The sequence below is a fragment of the Rousettus aegyptiacus genome, unplaced genomic scaffold, assembly GCF_014176215.1.
Source record: "Rousettus aegyptiacus isolate mRouAeg1 unplaced genomic scaffold, mRouAeg1.p scaffold_m13_p_3, whole genome shotgun sequence".
Classification (NCBI taxonomy): domain Eukaryota; kingdom Metazoa; phylum Chordata; class Mammalia; order Chiroptera; family Pteropodidae; genus Rousettus; species Rousettus aegyptiacus.
Genome location: NW_023416306.1, coordinates 133,894,792 through 133,914,691, shown reverse-complemented (window position 1 = coordinate 133,914,691; position 19,900 = coordinate 133,894,792).

The window sequence follows — 19,900 nt, the reverse complement described above, 5'->3', positions numbered from 1 at the left end:
TAGAGAGCTGTAAAGGAAAAAAGTAATTATAGCAAAATATATGAGAAAAGGAAGATAGTACACTTAATCACAAAACTTAGCTGAGGCTCTTAGTGGCCAAGATAAACAAAAAAGAAAGAACCACAAAAAGGAAAAGAGCTTTCGTTGTTACAAAGGAATAAAGAGCACACGTTCTGGTGCCCGACTTCCACGACGAGTCCTGGCCCTGCCGCTGACTAGCTATGTCGTTCTGACAAATTAGTTCACCTTTTTGTGATTAGGTTCCTCTATTTATAAAATAGGACAAATAATAGCGCCTACTTCATACAGTTGTCGTGAGAATTAAATAAGCTAATACATGTAAGGACCTTCGAACAGAGACTGACACATTGTGCATTCTAAGATGACGTTATCTTGAGGTTTCCTTATGCAAAGAGCTCTGAGCAAACCAAGGGATAGTATTCTCAACAAAAATGTGACAGTAACCATGGCCGCATTCTCAGTAAGTCTGTGTGACATCTCCTGGAAAGAAGCCAAGAGCAAGCAAAGGACTGTGAGAGCCAGTGCTCACTTCCAGGCCCAGAGCTTCCTGAGTGCCTGACATGTGCCAGGAGAGCACTTGGAAAACGCTGAGAAAGGAAAGATTTTCACTCCCTCCCAGCTTGCCCTCTCTCTCCCTATTCAGGTCATCCTCTCAGCCTGGCTTTATGCCCAAGCCGTTTCCTGTTTCCTGAACATTTATCTTCTGCACATTCATGCTTTTTTCTCATATCATCCTTCTGCCTGGACTACTTCTTCCTTCCAGAATCCTCCTGGCAAACTCCTACATGTCCTTCAAAACTCACTTCCTTTCTCTGGCATTCCCTAACTCTCCAAGTTCTTCTCTGCTCCTGGCGGACCCTGGACCTTCCTCTCTTCTGTGATGTGTAATGGTGATAAAGATGGTGATGAAGATGATGGTGATGATGGTGATGATGGTAGTGGTGATGAAAATGATGGTAGCTTACCTTTATTGGCCTCTAGGCACTATAGTAAGTGCTCTGCAAGTATTATTTAGAGTAATAACAACAACCCTATAAGGAAGTTGCTATTTGTACCCCCATCATACAGGAAAAGAAACTAAGACATGAGAGTGGTTAAATAACTTGCTCCAGCCATACAGCTGGAAGCAAAAGAGCTGGGATTTATACACAGGGTATCTGTTTTCAGAACCTGCACCCACAAATTATGCCAAACTGTTTCCCTATATGATTATCTCTATTTTTATTGTTACAATTATTACTAATTGATGATAAGTTTGCTTCCTTTGTCCTTGCTTCCTCAAGGCCTGGCACCGGGCCTGACACCCAGTGAACACTGGAGAAATACCTGCCACTGTTCAGAATGGCAGTTCAGCTCAGTTGAAATGAGTCGAAGCTCATTTCAAAGGCCTATTCCTCCCCACTGGGCCTCCCAACCACCCTGACCAGATTTGAGAGCACCTTTCATTGAGTCCCCAGATGGCTTTACAATTGGTTTTGTAGTGTACATACATGCGCGTGTGTGTGCGCACACGTGCACGCACACACACAGGCTGATAATCTTTCAGAATATGCATGAGCAGCTGCCATATGGTAAAGTCCTACTATGTGCTAATCCGCATGCTGGGACTAACACACCTTATCTCATTTAACCCTTCCTTACACAATGTAATGGGGTAGGCGTTGCTGTCCCCACTTCATAGCCAAGGAAACTGAAGCTGGGAGCTGATAAGGAACCTCATAGTATCTCCTTTTATCTTTGTACTTCCCATTCCCAAATCCTTAGCACAGAGTTTAGCACACAGTAGGCCTGCAATAAATATTTGCTGAATTGAAGTTAACTGAATCAGGGTGTGGGTGGTCCAAGAAAAATGTGCCACGACTCAGGCATTTCAAGTGAAATGCATAGTTTCCAACCCAAGCATGGAGGAGCCCGCTATTTTTGGATGGCCTCACACAAATGTTGTGTGGGCTTCCTTTTTGCTACTAAATGTCACTGCATTAGTTTCCTAGTTTCATTCTCCTGCCTGGGCTGGGGAGGATTATGCAACCAGAGCCTGGAATGAGTCATCTCTGGCTCAGCTGCCAAACTGTCCACAATTGCCATGATATGGTACAGTCTTTTTCTTTTCCAGGCTATTTGTGGGTGGTTTTGTTTAACTTTTACAGTCTTTCTTTCTTTCCTTCTAATTTTGCTTCTCCCTGTCTTTTTCTTTTTCTTTGAGGGGATGGGCTAGGGGTACTGAAGGCCTTCAGAACTCTGGCCACTCTGTGTCTATAAGTGCACATTCATCTACCTTCTATGAAATCCACAGGGGGAAGAAAGCCCTTCTGGTGATGATATTCTGAGCAGCTGACCCACAAAGAAAGTTAGAAACGCTCTTCGTGGCAGATGGGGGTTTCCCTCTACTGGGCAGGCTTCTGCCACCACCCCTTATCCCGTAAGCCTGCTGGGAAACAACCTCAAACTATGGCTGTGCCCTTCTCACTCCTTACATGGGCCTGTTTCCAAGATCTGTTGAGGCCCCTGTTTACCCATAGCAGGATCTAGTGACCTTGATCAGGATAAGCAAGGCCGACCCAGCTGCAGAGGCCAGCAGCTGTGGGCCACACAGGAAGGCAAGCCCCAGTGCTCAAGGCAACTAACTAGGTATGTGGCACTTTTTTTTTTTTTTTGCCAGGTACACTGCTGGGCAGCCCAACAGAAAGGGTGGTTTAATGTGCTACTATATAAGTATTTCTTTACACAAGCTGATGAGTCTATGAACCTGGGTGAGATTGGACCTGTAGGTGAAATCAGCAGCCCCACATGTGCAGGGAGAGAAAGATGGAAATAGGAGCTAGCACTGGAACCTTCCTAGATGAATAACAGCTACCAGCAATGCTCAACCCAAAGCCCAGATGGAGGCTCGTCAGGCACTGGGCACCTGGGTTCAGGAGGACTCCGCGGAATCTTCTCAATAAGCTCCCATAACACTTGCCGTATGTGCAATACTTCATCATTTCTCAAGCACTTTTCATACATAATCTCAAATGAAGCTGTCAAACATGTGCTCAGCAATCTAGATTTAAGACGAGCCAGCCTTGTCTGCCCCTTTCCCAGCCCTTGCAGGCAGAAGCAGAGGTCAGCCTATTTGGAAACTATACTTAAGAGTGGAAAGAGTGCTGGATTAGAAGGAAGAGGAGTCGGGTTTAGAGTCCTGGCAGCTCGGGCTGTGTGAATGTGGGCAACTCAGTCTTTCTGAACCTCAGTTTCCTCACCTTTAATGTGGGTGTAATAATACAACTGAGAAATGAGCTAACAGCATGGTGCTATTCTTCGGCTTTGCACTCTCCACTGGCTTTTCCTTCCACTGGGAAAAAAATCCAGAGGCCCAGGAGGCCCTGCATGACCTGCCCCACCTCCCACTACTCCTCTGAACTGATCTCCCACCTCTACCCTGTCCCACCCCTGGTTTCCAAACACACCAGGCTCATGCTCACCTCAGGGCCTTTACACTGGCTAACCGGTTATTTGCTTTGCCTGGAGCGCCTTTCCCTAAGTATCTGCACAGCACCCACTCATCTCTCTAGTCTTTGCTCAAACATTAGCATCTCAGTGAGGCCTTCTAAGAACTCCCTAAAATGGCATCACCCCTTCCCCACACACTCATCACCCTTCCACTAAAATATTAGCTCCATGAGCACAGGACTTTTTTCATTTTGCTCTCTGCTGTATGCATAGGAGCACATAGTAGATGCTCAGTAAATATTTCCTGAATGAGTTAAGTACCAAATGAACAAAGAAGTCTTTAGTACTATAATCCTAGAGTCAAAAGAGCCAGGCCTAGTTCTACTACACTGACCCAAGGTCTTGGGATCTTTGAAGCTGTGATTTTTAGGGAAAAGCTACAGCCTCCTCCCTCTCACAGCTATTCTAAAACCCCAGTTTGATAAAACAGAGCATCAGTGTATCATGTAGTGGATGACTGCATTTTGAACATCATGCTAATGGCTTGCTAGTGAGAAAATGGGCAGTTTGCCTGTCATCAGAATCAAATGGGGTGAGAGAAGCTTCTTCAAATGCCCAATTTCCTAAAGAAAGGAGTAATCAGTTTGCAAGAAACAAGGCCAGTCTTTTATGACTGGCAGAGGTAGCAAGCCCAGTCATCCTCCTATCTGTCTGTCAAACAGAAGAGCAGGTTTGGAGTAAGACTACGTCTTGCTCCTTAAACTTGGCTGCCAAGTACTTCAGCACTGCAGCCGGCTGGGAGAATGCCGGCTGACTCCTCCACCACAAGAGTCCCAAGAGTGAGTTCCTCTGGGATCCTTTTAAAATATGATTGTTCCCTAAGTGATAGCGCATTTTAATCTCTTCCCTTTGAAGACAGATCTTCTTCCTTAAAAGGAAATGCCTTTTAAAAACCAAATCTCTCACAAGAACATTGGTTTTCCTTTTATACGAATTCAAGATTTTTAAATATTTTCTTTTTTTTCCCTGCCTCCCGTACCAACCTTTATTCCTGAATAAAGAATGTTGCAGGGTGTGTGTCTGTGTGTGAGTATATCTTGGTAATCAATACACTTCGCCACAATGTTTTATATATATGAAGTAAGCTGGATATATTTATAACTTTTATAATGCTTCTATCATCTCTCTTCTCATCCTCACAACCTTCCACCACTGCTATCTTTGTTGGGTATTATAAAGATTGCAGGTACAGGTCAGGTATACCTGAAAACTAAAAAAATAGATACGTACCACTCCCCCATGTTTCCCAGCGCCTCTGCTGTACAGAAAGCCAGCTTAGGTGCCAGCAGCAATACTGGGGTGAGCTGAGGCCAGCCAGAGAGTGGGCAGGGATCCCAGACCTGGTTGTCCAGCAAAAGCTGCGTCCAAGCAGTCTGGGACTTGGCCAGGATTGGGGGAGCCCTGGTAGCTTGGGAAAACTGGGTCTGGAGAGGCTGAGGAGGAAGCAAGTCCAGGTAGATGAGCTACTAAATCCACCCAGGTAGAAGGCCTGAGCGTCTTGCCCTGTAGGTCTCAGCAACCTGAAAATCAGCAAGCTGAACACCATGTGTCAGTCAGAGACCAAGCCCGACGGTGGCATGGGACATGTTGATTCTGCCACATGTGATGACAAGATGCAAATGTTACTATATATCTGAATGGACTGGCACCTATGCTGCTCTGAAAAGTGGCACAGTTAAGGCCATGTCATCAACCCACAAATGATAACTGTCATAATAATACATTGAGTGCTTTATTGTGGAACAAGCATGGTTCCAAGTGCTTTACAAGTTCGATCATTCATTCTTTACTACAACGCTATGGGTAGATATAAATACTACGCTCATTTTAAAGCTGGGGAAACTGAACCAGTTGGAAGGTGGGTGAGTTGCTCCAGGTAAAGGTGGACTATGAAGTCTGACTTTATAGTAAGGTTTCCCAACTTTGGCACTACAGACATGTTTCAAACAGATAATTCTTTGTTGTGGGACTATCCTATGCATTGTAGGATGTTTAGCAGCATCACTGGCCTCTAACCACTTGATATCAGTGGCACCCCCAGACCGTCAAGATGTGACAATCAAAAGTGCCTTTAGACATCACTTAAGATCTCCTTCCCTGTTGCAAACCACTACTCTATAGCCAGAGCTGTTTGCTGTTAAGCTCTGCCTATCAGCTGAGCTGGATGGCACCAGATGTGATATTTTAGACGCATCTAGGAGGGAGACTCAAGGTGGATGCTCATAGCAGGTCTCCCAAGGGGGTCCTCACAAGGATCCTTGGCTTTTAGATTTGAAAACCCCATTTATTAGGTCATCTAGAATCAACTGTAAACAAACTCCTTCTACTACAGCTTGCAAGCCAGTTTTCATAACGCCAATTCTGACTCACGTATTACAGGGTGGGGATGGAGATGGGTTATCTGGCTGGCTGACTACATAGGACATTCCCTTGGGCAGGTGACCAAAGTCTAGAGTGGTGAGAGAGCATGGATGAGGGGCTAGATTTCTTTGATGTGTTTTGGTTCTAAGTCCTAGACTTTTTCCTAGTTTTCCACTGTGAAATCTCTCACGGGATCTTGCCTTTTTCCCTGCCTTTTGAGGCAGGTAGGTGAGGTAGGTAGTCTGGTGGCTGGTTTGGCCCAAGACAGAGCAGGACTATTTGTCCCTACATCCAGCATGTTTCTCCCACCATCTGCTACCCTGTGAGGCGCCTACGCCCCCTGTAGGCTTCCCCTCCCTGTGAAGAAATCCATTCCCCAACCTCCATTTTACTTTTTGTAAACTGAGGCTGAGCAACACATAATTTGTGGCTTTTTCGGAGTCACATAGATAATTAGCAATAATAGAACAGGACGAAATCCCAGTTCTCTGAATCACCCCCTGCCATCCCCCACTGGTGGTTCTTCTCAGAATGTTGCATAAAGGGGTCTCCAGAATCTGACCCTAACCTCCCATAAGGATCAAGTTACACATGTTTATTGAGGTCCCACTGTGCCCCTGTGCCAGGCTGTTTGAGGGATGCCAAGGGTTGCAATTCACAAACCCTGACCTCGGGGAGAGTATATTCTAGTTATGGAGATGAGACGAAAGCTAAGCAATTACTCTATAGGTAAAATGAGAGGCTGTAGGGGTGGGAGGTACTATGGGGAGCCCCCTAGTTGGTTTCAGCACTTTGGGACACAGGTGAGAAGGTGGGGTTCTAGGGAAGGTAATGACTCCCTTTGAGCCCTGCTGATTCAAAAGCTCTGTGGGATATCCAGGGGAGAGCCAGGTGGCTAGATCAGAAGCCCTGATGGAACTCTGGGCCTGAGATAGAGGCCGGAGGCCATCATTGTAAAGAAAGGGATTGCGCTATGGTAGCGAGTGAGGTAGCATAGAGAAGGTGTGCAGAAGGAGGAACTGCCAGAGAAAGGCAAAGCCAAAAGGATGACTGAAGAACTAACCGGAGAGGAAGGGTAAAAGCCAAGGGTGGGCAGTGACCCCAAAGCCAAAGCATCCTTCCAGGAGGGCCGCTGAGATGAGAACAGAAGAGGACCGACTATCATTAGCAACAAAGAGGTGCTCAGGACCTTCTGGAGAACAAGTCGGGATGGGTGCTAGCTAGGTCCAGAAGTTAGACAATGGCATGTGGAGGAGTGGAAAGGACTTGTGTATAGACCTTCAAGAAACTTTTCTGTAAAGGAGAGAAGAAAGGGCTAGAGCATGAGGAAAATGCAGACTCTCACTTTCAAATTCCTGCCATTTGATGACCATCAGAGGAACTGGAAGATGGGGGAAGCCCCGAGATATTTCCCCACAAAGCTGCCAGAGACTGCTTCCTCCAGTGGTTAATGCTACTTCCTCCTCTGCCGCACCATTTGTGCACCTCTTCTCCCAGCCACAATGGTTCTGATTTGGCACAGACCTCTCACCCTGGCTTGGCCGTTGAGTGTTGGCCATTCACTATCGAAGAGGCGGCTCAAACCAGGTGATGAATTGAAGACACCTCAGAGCTCTCAGTGCCTTGGAGGGAGTTCAGATGCAAAGCTCTATGGGCTCTGAACTAGAATATCTTTGCTAACACCTGGTCCAAATCATCTCAAATTTTTCCAACAAAGAACCCATAATGACACGTGGGAAAAAGCTCGTATCAGGGGGCAAAGTGGCGTATGAAACGGTGTTTCTCTAAAGCCTCATGTTTTAGTTTAAAAATTCATCAGTTTTGCATTCCACTCTGTGATGTAATTGTGTGTTTTGGAGTTTTAAAATTATATTCTAAATTGCTTACTTTTGTGTGAAACTAACACTCAAGGAAGATGCGCCGGCTTTGTCTGATGGTGCTCCAGTTAGAGCAATGGAATTGGACCTGTCTGCCTCCAGCTCCCCACATCTGTATGCACGCGCAGACACGTGCGCGTGTGCGCGCGCGTACACACACACACACACACACACACACACATTTTACAACTGAGGGGACTAAGGTTCAGAGAGGGGACACCCAAGCTCAAAGAGCAAATGCATAAACTAAAATCCAGGTCCGCAGATTCCGTATCCAGTGCTCCTTCTATTGCCAAGGGAATTGAGAAGGGCAGAGCTTTATTGGGGGATCTCAGATTTCACCTTTGATTCTGGCAGGTGAAATTAGGAATGGGGAACTGGAGAATTATAGTGGAAAATATGTAACTTAATTTTGGGGGCTCCATAACTAGATTCTAATGCTTTTAAGACTCGATGCTATTATTAGAATTAACAGCTGCATTCCAGGAAAGATTTGAAAAGCTTCAAGAAGGACTTTTCCCTCCAAATGACCTTTTTTATTTTGGTGTTTAAGATTTGAAATACACTTTTAAGTTAAGCATTGCCTTTTCCCCTGAGGTCATTGTTATGGGCAAAATTGTGTTGTCCCAAAATTCATATGTTAAAGTCCCAACCCCCAGAACCTCAGTTAAAATGAAGCCTTTGAGGTGGGCCCTAATCCACTGCTGTCCTGATAAGAAGAAAATAGGATGCAGAGATACACATAGAGGGAAAATGATGTGCAGAGACCCAGTGGGAAAAAGGCCATCTATAAGCTGAGAATGTCTTGGAACAGTTTCTTCCCTCACAGTCTTCAGTAGGAACCAACTCTGCTGATACCTTGATTGCAGACTTCTAGCCTCCAGAGCTGTGAAACAATGCATTTCTGTTTTAAGCCTCTAGGAAACTAATACAGTCAGTCATCTTTGCGGAGGCTTGTGTTCCTGGAAGAAAAGCAGCTGGATTCCTGCAGCAGAAAAGCGTGATAATGCCTTAGCAAAGGGAGCTTCTCTTTTTGAGCTAGACTCTTTGCTGGGTACCTCACACATGGCAGCTCATTCCTTCTTCACTGGAGAAATAACAACAAACATTGTTGCTGATATTTATCAAGCATCTACTATGTGTCGGGGTGTTTTTAATGCTTTACATTTAATACCCCCTACCAGGAGGTTTGAGGCACTATTAGTCCTACTTTATAGATGAGGAAATTAAGTCCCACAGAGGTCAAGTGCCTAGCCCAAGGCACTCAGCTAACAGTTAAGTGGCTAGACCAGAATCAGAATCTACTTTCCACCCATCTTTCTACCTATTTGCAGGATGAATGAGCTTCCACAGGGCTTTTCTACTGAGTGGATGGATGGAGAGTTGACTGCAGGTGCTGTGGGTTAGTGTGGGAAGAAGGGGAAGGAAGGGACTGCCTCTCTGGTGCCTGAAACCCTACACCTTTTAACCCCACTGCAGGTCAACGGGCTTGGCGCAAGTCAGAGCTGACGTTAGTCCGCTGGAAATTCCTCTGCTCAGCGATCAAGGCTTGTAGAACAAAAGCTCTCATCACAGGAAAAAACTTCCTGCTCAGCCCCTAGCGAGAGGGCTCAGATTTCAACCACACAGCCGGTGAAGTCATCAGTCGTAGGCCTGCGGCAGAGGGGCTCCCGAGGGCATGGAGCAGCTGGGCGGAAGGCCTCTGGTGCTCTTCGCCTTAAGGTCTTTGGGGCCTGCTCCACAGCATCGAGATTCCCCTGCAGGTGGTTGGAGAAGGACTGCGGCTGGCCCTTGTTAGAGCCCTGTCCCACGTCTGACCTCAGCCAGTCCTCTCATCATGTTCATGTCCATACCCATTTGCCAGTGGGGAAGCTGAGGCCCAGAGAGAGAAAGTCAGTGGCTCAATGGTATTCAGCAAATTACACTCAGGATGGGAGGACTTGAACCCTGTTTTTTATTTCTTCCTCAAATTCTTAAGAGAAGCTAGGTTCCTGGTCCTTTGGATACTAAGCAAAGGGGGAAAGAAAGGTCCTCCAACGACAAAGATCTAGAAAGACAAATTCCATAAACACCTCTCCTCCCCAGCCATCTGTTCTGCCCCCAGTGGAACACTGAGGGCTAAATGGGAGCATATTCACTTATTCACTCACTCATTCATTCACCCATTCAGCATATCAGGCACCTGCTAATTGTGCTGGGCTGGGTGTTGAGCCGTGAGTGCAAGCCAGCCTGCATACCATGTGTACTCAGCTAACTTACTTAAGTCAACTCAGCAAGGTAGGACCCATGATCAAGGCAAAGGGAGGAAGTAACTGAGAAAATGGACAAAAAGCAACTGGAAACATGAAAAACATTATTATTAATGACGGTGTTTCCTCACGGTCAAGTACACAGCAAGGTAACACGGTGTTCCATCTATAGTCACCAGGCTCTGGACCAGCCGCTTTCCATGGACTCTTAATCTTCACAACTACTCTATGAGGCTGTAGAGTAGATACTGGGATCCAAAATCTCCCTCCTTCCTTGGATCTGGACCGCTCCTCCATCCACATGAGGGAGTCCTTGATGCTTTATTTGTCCTAAGTGGCTCTACCCCATGGTCATAGATGATTGGAATTAGAAGTGGACACATGGCCAAAGCTGAGCCAATCAGATTCTCTTTTTTGAGAATTTGGAATTGGAATGTCATCAACCGAAGCTAACAGGAATCAGTTCTAGAAGGAGAGGGCGGGAGGCAGAAGGGAGAAGGGAGGGAGGGAGATGGGAGGAGAGAGAGAGAGAGAGGGATGTCCCCGTCTGGCTTCATTCCACCCTGGAGTCCCCAGACTTGCCTGCATCTTAATAACACATTTTGTTGAGGCCGGCTGTTCTGTCACTTACATCCAGGAGCCTTAAATAGACAGTGAGTTTCATAATGGCAAGGACCAGGTCTTATTCACCACCAGTATGTCCCTGAGACCTGGCACATAAAAAGGGCTGGGTAAATATTTGTTGAATTAATTTAACATGTAGAGGTTCAGAGAAATTAATTGATATGGACTCAAGTCACACACTAACGAACAGCTGAAATTTCAACCGGGTCTTCCAGTGTCAGAGCATGTTTTTTTCTATGAAACCACTGCCTTTTACATATTGTTATTAAATCACAGGCAGTGAGAGCTGGCTGGGGTGGATCTGAAAGATCAGTAAGTCTGACTTCTTTGTTTTATAGATGGGAAGTTGGGGCCTAGGGAAGTGAAGTGACAGAAGTCTCTTGATTCCCATGCAACCTCCTAACTCCTAACATGACTTAGTCATTGTGTTTGTGTGTGATACAGCCCTGCTGGTTGTTGTAATGCGGAAGTCCTTTCATACCTGTTGGGGAAGAGCAGCTGTCGGGAGCCCTCAGGCACCCCTCTCTCCCTATCCCCTCTCTTGGGGACCCTGGGCCTCCCCTTAGCCTAGCAGGCATCTCCAGGCCAATGGTCCATACTTGTGCTGTTCTGCCTGTGAACTACTTTGGATATCAGCCCTGTATCTACTTAGTATGATCTGAGTTCTGGTCACTTTGTCTTCCCATTGAGAGCCTTCCAAGGCAGCTGAAACTCTACCAATCAGGAACAGTTTATATATCCATTCATTCTTTTATTCCACCAGTATTTACTGAGTGCCACTTGTGTGCCCGGCTTTCAGTCCCCAGGAACTCTTGCTCTCTGCTATCTAAAATATGGGTGGCATCATGTGCTTCAGGACTTGGGGCCCCTGAAGATCTTAATCTGGTGAAGTTGGCAGATAGCTGACAGCAAATTCCATGACCATGATATGGCCTGGGTTGAAGTTCTAGGAGGAGGAGTGAGGAATCAAAGGTGTGTTAGGACTTCTAATGCCAGGCCCTATCCTCGGTACTATATTGTGCAGTACTGCTCATTAGACCTCAACCTAGACTAGGCAGATTTTGTTATTCCATTTCACATATAGAAGAAACTGAGATTCAGTATCGCTAAGCAATTTCACAAGGTGATATTACTAATAATTAACGGAACTTGGATTTGTACTTGGGCATGCCATTTGGTAAATAATCTGTTAAACACATGACCTTCTGGCTTCAAAGCCCATGCCCTTTCTACCACAATTGAGGGAAAATGATAGCAATATCATAACCCCCCCCCCCCCAAATAATAATAGCCAACACTTACATAGCACTTACTATGTGCTAGGCAATGTTCCAAGAAATTTATACATATCGACTCATTTAAATCTCATTTGACAGATGAGTAAACTAAGGATTGTCACACAGTGATTGTCACTTGTTGAAAGTCTCAGAAGTGGCCCATGGTGGAGCCAATATTTAATCCAGTAGTCTGACGCCTAAGCCCCTGCTCTGAATTTCTCTATTCCGTCCTGCCTGTTACACAGCACAGGGTTTTGCCATTTTCTTTTATTTTGACTAGCTGGATAAGTGTGTGCTGATACCTCAGAGCTGGTTTGTTTGCATTTCTCTCATTTCTGATGGAGTTTTGTACCTTTTGATGTTTTGATTTACCATCTGTACTTCCTGTGTAAACTGTCTGTTCATCTCTTTTGCTGTTTACTGAGTGGAATATGGGCACTGAAAAGCCATGATTTTGGCTTTTTATGAGAAAGACAAATTAATATATTTTAGATGTATTGGTGGCTTATGCTTTCCAGGCTGTTATTTTCCTCTCGTGATTGTCCTATATTTTATTCAACAAAAGGTTTCTATTCTTTAATTTGAAAATCTAATCTTTTTTGTCTCTGGTGAAAGATTCTTTTCCAATGTGATAAATGTGGAATTGTACTTTGTCTTTTTATGGTTTTTCAGATATGCACAAAATCTCATCTGCAATTTATTGCAGAAAATGATATGTTATAACTCTTCTCTGTATTAGTTATAGTTCACTTCAAACATTTATTATATAGTAATTACTTTCCTCATTATTGAATTATTTCTCGTTTTACTCTATATTGAATTAATTTGGGATTGTTTAGTCTCTTCCACTGATCATTTTTTTCCATCGTTACCATATGGTTTGGATAATTCTTGTTTTGTAATATGTTATGAAATCTGGTAGGTTAAACTTACTATCACACCCTTTAAAAAGAAGCTTAGTCTTTTTAACCACATAATTCATTTATCAAACTCTTACAAAGTATTGCTTGGGAGCCTTACTAGAAACTCAAGGAAAATCATTGCCTTCACTAATTCTAATCTAGTCCAAAGTAGGTGGGCTCTCCATTTATTTTCATCTTCTTTTATTTCTTCCAGAAGGGTTCTATAACTTTTGAAGAAATCTTATGACTTAAAGTAAACTAATGTCCAAGTATTGAATGTCTGATGTTTAAATGAAAGTGACAGCCTTTCCTGTGTATTTTCTTTCAATGTAATATGGGTATGTGAGTCGGAATGGGTGCTCTTGGCTCACAGGAAGCTTGCAATGATTGGAAAACCAGGCACTCTCCTCAGAGTGCAGCAAATGTCTGAACAGCTGCACACAGTGGGAGGAAGGGTCCCTGGGGAAATGAGACTTGATGTGGGCTGATCCTTGAGGCCTGCAAGAGGGAGGCACCCACTGGAGAATGAGACCACATGAATGATAAATGGGCATGGCCTATCACAGAGGGTCCACATGGGGCATTGGGGTGAGAAGCAGGAGGGCTGTTTGGTCCAGGCCTTGCATTTTGACTCCTGACATTAGCTCCCAATGAGATTATTCGCACAGTCAATGGGTTCTTTTGAGAAGCCATTGGCTAAAGGTATGACATCTTCAGAATCTTTGTGACACTCTTAACCCAAAATATTCTCCAGTATCTGAAAGCTTGCTTTGGAAGGAGGCAGGAGTCTGTAATTTCTGTTGAATGCCTGCTCTACATACCAAACCCTGTGCTCACAGCTCTATTCTTGCTATCTTGTTTAATCTTTACTACCGCCTGATGAGGTTAACTATCATTACACTCATTTTAAGATGAGGAAATTAAGGCTGAAAGAGGTTAAAAATAAAGCCTAAAGAACTAGTAAGTTTCAGATCCTGCAGTTGAACTCTGTGTTGCCTTCAAAGCCCGTATTCTTTCCATTAGCCATTATGCTTTTTCATAGTGTAGGGCCTCAATGAGTGGCTTTGTCACTTGGGAAGGAGTGAGACACGGGCAATCACCAGGACTTGGCCAGGTCATTCACTCATTTTCTCATTTATTCACTTATTTATCTAACAAGCATTTTTCAAGTGTCAATTGTACGCTCCACTTCTCCCAGGGAGAAATCATCCACTCTCTGGTTTCAACCACCAACATGCTGAAGATTCTCACATCTTTCCTTCCAGCCCAGAGAAAGAATTCTTTCCGTAAGAAAATTTTAGTTTCTTTCCTAAACTTCCCACTTGAACACTCAACTTCCTGTTGGTAAATTGAGTAGGATGTCTCATGTTTCAACACGTCAGAACAGAACTGGCCATTTCTTTTATCTCCCAAACCTGGTCTGTGTTTTTTCTCAGTGAACAATGCCATCATCTATCCTCCCTCTTGTTCATTCCTTATATCCAGTTTTTCACCAAGGCTTATAGATTTTCTTTTGAAATATGAGTAAGTCTGTGTCTTCTCTCTGCCTCAAGAACTACCTTCTTGGGCTGAATCCTGCCTATTTGGTGTGAGTCCACCCCTTGGTTGTCCCCTCAGAGCCTGACTTGTATATATATCATAGGTGGACCTTCGTGAGCCACAACTCTTGGCACCTTCCTAGACTGAGAAATGCAAATCCAATATTGCTGCAAAGCCTCCAAACTGGATTTTTGTGCCAGCAATGTCAATCATAGCACCTGCCTTTCAAGTCCCTTTCCAAAGGAACTGGCCCCACTCTTTCCAACTGCTCAAAGGGCAATGGTGTTTTGGGCCATGTCAGCTGATTGAAACAGTGGTGGCCACCTGGCCCAAAGGCGGCTGGCTGATTGGCTAGCCAGCAACACATGATAAAGTTTGGCATAAAAGAGGCATATTAAGTCAATCGTATTCTCCTGAGAGAATGTGGGCACAGAAATAGTGAGGGAATGAAGCAGTGAGCCGTGGAAATTAAGACTGAAAAGTCATGAAGCAGAGTTGTGGCTGGAGAAGCCACTATTGGGGCCTTGTGCAATACAGAGTATGAAGTAGAAGAGGAAGCTGGTAAGTACCGAGATGAAGATGGAACTAACACAGAGCACAGGAGCCATGGAAAGGAAGCTGTGTATCATAAATAGTGTTCTCTAAATGGAAACATTTAGCTTTAGAAAAAACTTTCCACAATGCCCTTATTTTCTTGTTTTGCTATAGATGAGTAAACATCACAGTGGGATGTCCAGGTCCCCCAGTTCGGCTTACATCAAACAAGCCCTCTTTAAGACTAGGGGCTCACAAGAGGCGGCAGAAGTCTTGTAGGACTAGAGAAACAGCCTCAGATCTTCCCTCTGGGAAATCTAGACAATAGCAACTGCTGACTTTTTTTCCACTGAAATATCACCACACGTGGTGAGGCACGGATGCTCCACTTCAATATTTAGACTTCAGTGCTGTGGAAGTCAGCAGTGTTTGTTATTCTGGTGGCTGGTGTTTGGAGAAGCACATTGTCTCTGCCATGATGCTTGGTGCTCACCAGTTGTTCCATTGTCTGGAGGCCCCACCAGCATAAGATCACAGGGCTGGTCTAGCATACGTTGTTTCTGATAAGGCCCCAGAAGGTTTGGGGTTGATCTGATTTCCTAAGGAAAGCTGGTTCTCTAATGCTAGGGGTCAGTGTGGGGTACAGGTGCCGGCGCCAGTACCCTATAGCAATTGCTCCTTTTCACTTCTCAGCTCTTAGTCTGTCACTTACTTGTTTGCCACTTGCAAATTAACAGCTCCAGGACCTAGTCTCACATTTGTCCCCGGGTTACCATTATGTCAAGATAGCTTGCATAGCCTCAATAGCTTGTGACAACAATTAAGGCCAGAGTTCCTTTTGTTGCCCAAATTATAGTTTAGGCCACATTTAGCTCTATTATAAGACATATAGGCTTTTTCACTTCACCTTCCTAAATAATAACAACTCCCACTAATTTATCACAGTCTACATATCGGACATTGTTCTAAGTGCTTACATGTATTAAGCCATTTAAACCTCACAACAACTTCATAAAGTATGTCTTGTGATTTCCATCTTACTGCTGAGGAAACTGAGGACAAAGCATCCTACCCAAGGTCACATAGCCAATAAGTGGCAGAAATGGCATTTAAACCAGAGTTCATGTTCTTAGCTACAAATTCTACTCTCTTGGTAGTCTCTGGAAATTCCCACCTGTTCCACACAACAGTGAAAATCTCAGGACCCAATGGCTACACTGATGACTGGTGCAAACATTAAAAAAAAAAAAAATTAATTCCAAAAAATCAAAGAGAAGGGAACACTTCAAAACTCATTTTATGAGGTCAGCATTACTCTCATACCAAAATCAGACAAGGGCACTACAAGAAAAAAATAGATGTAAATATGATGAAAATAGATGTAAAAATCCTCAACAAAATATTAGCAAATTGAATTCAATACACATGAAAACACATTAACAGAATGAAAGATAAAAATTATATGATTATTTCAATATATGCAAAAAAAAAGCATTTGACAAAATTCGGTAACCTTTCAAAATAAAAACTTTCAACAAATCAGGTATGGAAGGAATGTACCTCAACATAATAAAGTCCATCTATGACAAGCCCATGGCAAACGCCATACTTAAAGGTGAAACACTAAAAGCTTTACTTCTAAGAACAAAAACAAGACAAAGGTGACCACTCTCACTACTTTTATTCGAGATAATACTAGATGTCCTAGCCAGAACAGGTAGGCAAGAAAAAGAAATAAAAGACATCCAAATTTGAAAGAACAAAGTAAAATTATCTCTGCAGATAACATGGTCTTATATATGGAAAACTCTATAGACTCCATCAAAGAACTGTTAGAACTTATAAACGAATTCAGTACAGTTACAGATATAAAATCAACATACAAAAATAAGTTGTGTTTCTACACACTAACAACAAACAACTCAAAAAAAGAAATAAAAAAAAAACCATTTATAATAGCATCAAAAAAATAAAATATCTAGCAATAAATTTAACTGAGGTGAAAGATCTAGATACTGAAAACTATAAAACACTGATGAAAGAAATTAAAGACAAAAATAAATGAAAATATATTCCATGTATATGGATTAGAAGATTTAATATCGTTAAAATGTACAAACTACCCAAAGCAATCTATGAATTCAATGTAATCTCTATCAAAATTCCGATCACGTTTTTTACAGAAATAGAAAAATAATCCTAAATAATCCTAAAATTAATATGAAACCCCAAAAGACCACAAATAGAAAAGACCAAGCAATGTTGGGCAAAAAAACTGAAGCTGATCTCAAAATAGACCACTACTTGGTTTCAAAATATAATAGAAAGCAATAGTAATCAAAACAGCATGGTACTGGCATGAAAATAGACCTACAGATCAATGAAACAGAATAGAAAATCCAGAAGTAAGTCCATGTATTTATGGCCAATTGATCTTTGACAAAAGGGCCAAGAGACACAAAAGGGAAAGGACAGTCTCTTCGTTAAGTAGTGTTGGGAAACTAGTTAATTATCCATGTGTGGAAGAATAAAGTTGAATCCTTAACTTAACTCCATATGCAAAAGTGAACTTAAAATGGATCAAAGACTTAAATGTAAGGCCTGAAACTGTAAAACCACTATTAGAAAACATAGGGAAAAGGCTTCTTGACACTGAGCTGGGCAAAGATTTTTTGAATATGAGGCAACGAAAGCAAAAATGGACAAGTAAGACTGTATCAAACTAGAGAGTTTTGGCACAGCAAAGGAAACATCAATAAAGAAATAACTAACAGAATGGGAAAAAATATTTGCAAACCATACATCCGTTAAGAGGTTACTATCCAAAATATACAAGGAACTCAAAGAACTCAACAGCAAGAAAATAAATAACCCAGTTTAAAAATGGGCAAAGGGTCTGAACAGACATTTCCCAAAAGAAGACATACAAAAGGTCCAAAGATATATGAAAATATGCTCAATATCACTAATCATCAGGGAAATGCAAATCAAAAGCACAATGAGATATCACCTCACACCTATTAAGATGGCTATCATAAAAAAAAAAAGATAACATTAACAAGGATGTAGAGAAAGGGAATCCTTGTACCCTGTTAATGGGATTGTAAATTGGTACAACCATTATGGAAAATACTATGGATATTCCTCAAAAAATTAATAGAATTTTCGTATGATTCAGCACTCTCAGTTCTGGGTATATATCCAAAAGAAATGAAATCAGTAGTGTGGAAGAAGTACCTGTACTCCCATATTCAATGTAGCATTATTCACAATAGCCAAAATATGGAATCGACCTAAGTGTCTATTGATGGATAAATGGATAATGATGTGATATAAGACAATGGAATATTATTTAGCTGTAAAAAGGGGAAATCTCATCATTTGCAACAACATGAATAAAACTGGAGGATATTATACTAAGTGAAATAAGCCAAACATGGAAAGACAAATATTGCATGATCTCACTATCTCTGGAATATAAAAATGTCTAACACATAGAAGCAGAGAGAAGGGTGGTTACTAGGGACAGGGAGGTGGGGGAAGTGGGGAGATGGGGGGAAGTGCGGAAGTGTTGGTCAAAGGGTACAAAGTTATAGCGGTGTAGGATAAATAAACCTAGAGATCCAATTCAGAGCATGATGACTTTAGTTTGAATATTGGAAATTTGCTTCAAAAGTAGATTTCGGTGTTCTCGCCACACACACAAAAAATAGTAACTATGAGAGGGGATGATATGTTAACTAGTTTGATTGCAGTAATTATGTAACTATATGCAAGTGTATCAAATCATCATGTTGTATTCCTCAAATATACATAATTATTAACAAATAAAATTCAAAATAAAACTGATTCACAGTGAAGTAAAAACAAAAAGTTAAACACATTTCTATCATATAGTGTAGTTTTTCTACTCCTAGGTATTTGCCAAAGGGAAACAGAAGCATATGTCCACTCAAAGACATGTACATGAATGTTCATTATAAACATAAGGTATAATTATCGTGGAATCTATTTCAACAATGGTTAATAAGGTCATTCTTAAATAACATCATTTATTAGACATTTGTGAATTCACTGTTCAGTGAGTCAAATATAAGTAGCTGTGTTTTGATGGCTCCTTAGCTTAACATGGATGGCTATTTTATTCAACCTATAATTGCTAGATGAAAATCACAGATTACTTTAAAGTATTATTTGAGTAAAAACAATATAACTACTCTGAAAAATCAAAATGAAATGGAAAATTCAATCATGATCCACTTTTTTTAGACAAATCAACTCATTTCTTTTTCCTTGTTCCCATCTGGTACTTGTCTGCATGCATAAAACATTTTTACATAGTTGTAAAATTCCAATTTTGTATTCAGCTTTGAAAAACAATTGTAATATGGTAAGTCATTTTCTGTATTGCTACTTAGTCTTCACAACTGTTTTTAATGACCATGTTCTTCGTGGATCTACCACTCTAATATTTCCCCTATTGCTGCACATCTATAGATTTTTTTAAAAATTTTTAATTAGAAAAAATATTTTAGTTAATACTTTCATGTATAAAACATTTTCTTTCTTTTGGATTACTTCCCTGGGATAAATTCCTTGGAGTAGAATTATTGGATTAAAATATATGAACATTTCTATAGCTCTCAAAATATAGTTAAATGGATTTCCATCCATTCATTCGCCAAATATGTATTGAGCACTTTGTTCTTTCCAGACACTGATTAAGTGTTGAGCTTACAATGGTGAAGAAGAACATGCAGTCTACATTCATAGACCCTACTGTCTAGTCGAGGAGACAGACTCAATCAGGTCATCACACAGATGGATAAAATTGTAACTATGCTAAGCATTCCTAAGGAGAAAGAGACATGAAACAATAAAAGAACATCATGGTAGAACTTGGCCTGGTGGTTAATGAAAAGATTTTTAAGGAAAAAGTGATTGAGCTGGGGACTAAAAGATAATTAGACCAACAAGGAGGAAAGAACAGCATTCTAGACAGAGGGAATAGCATTTACAAATGCCTT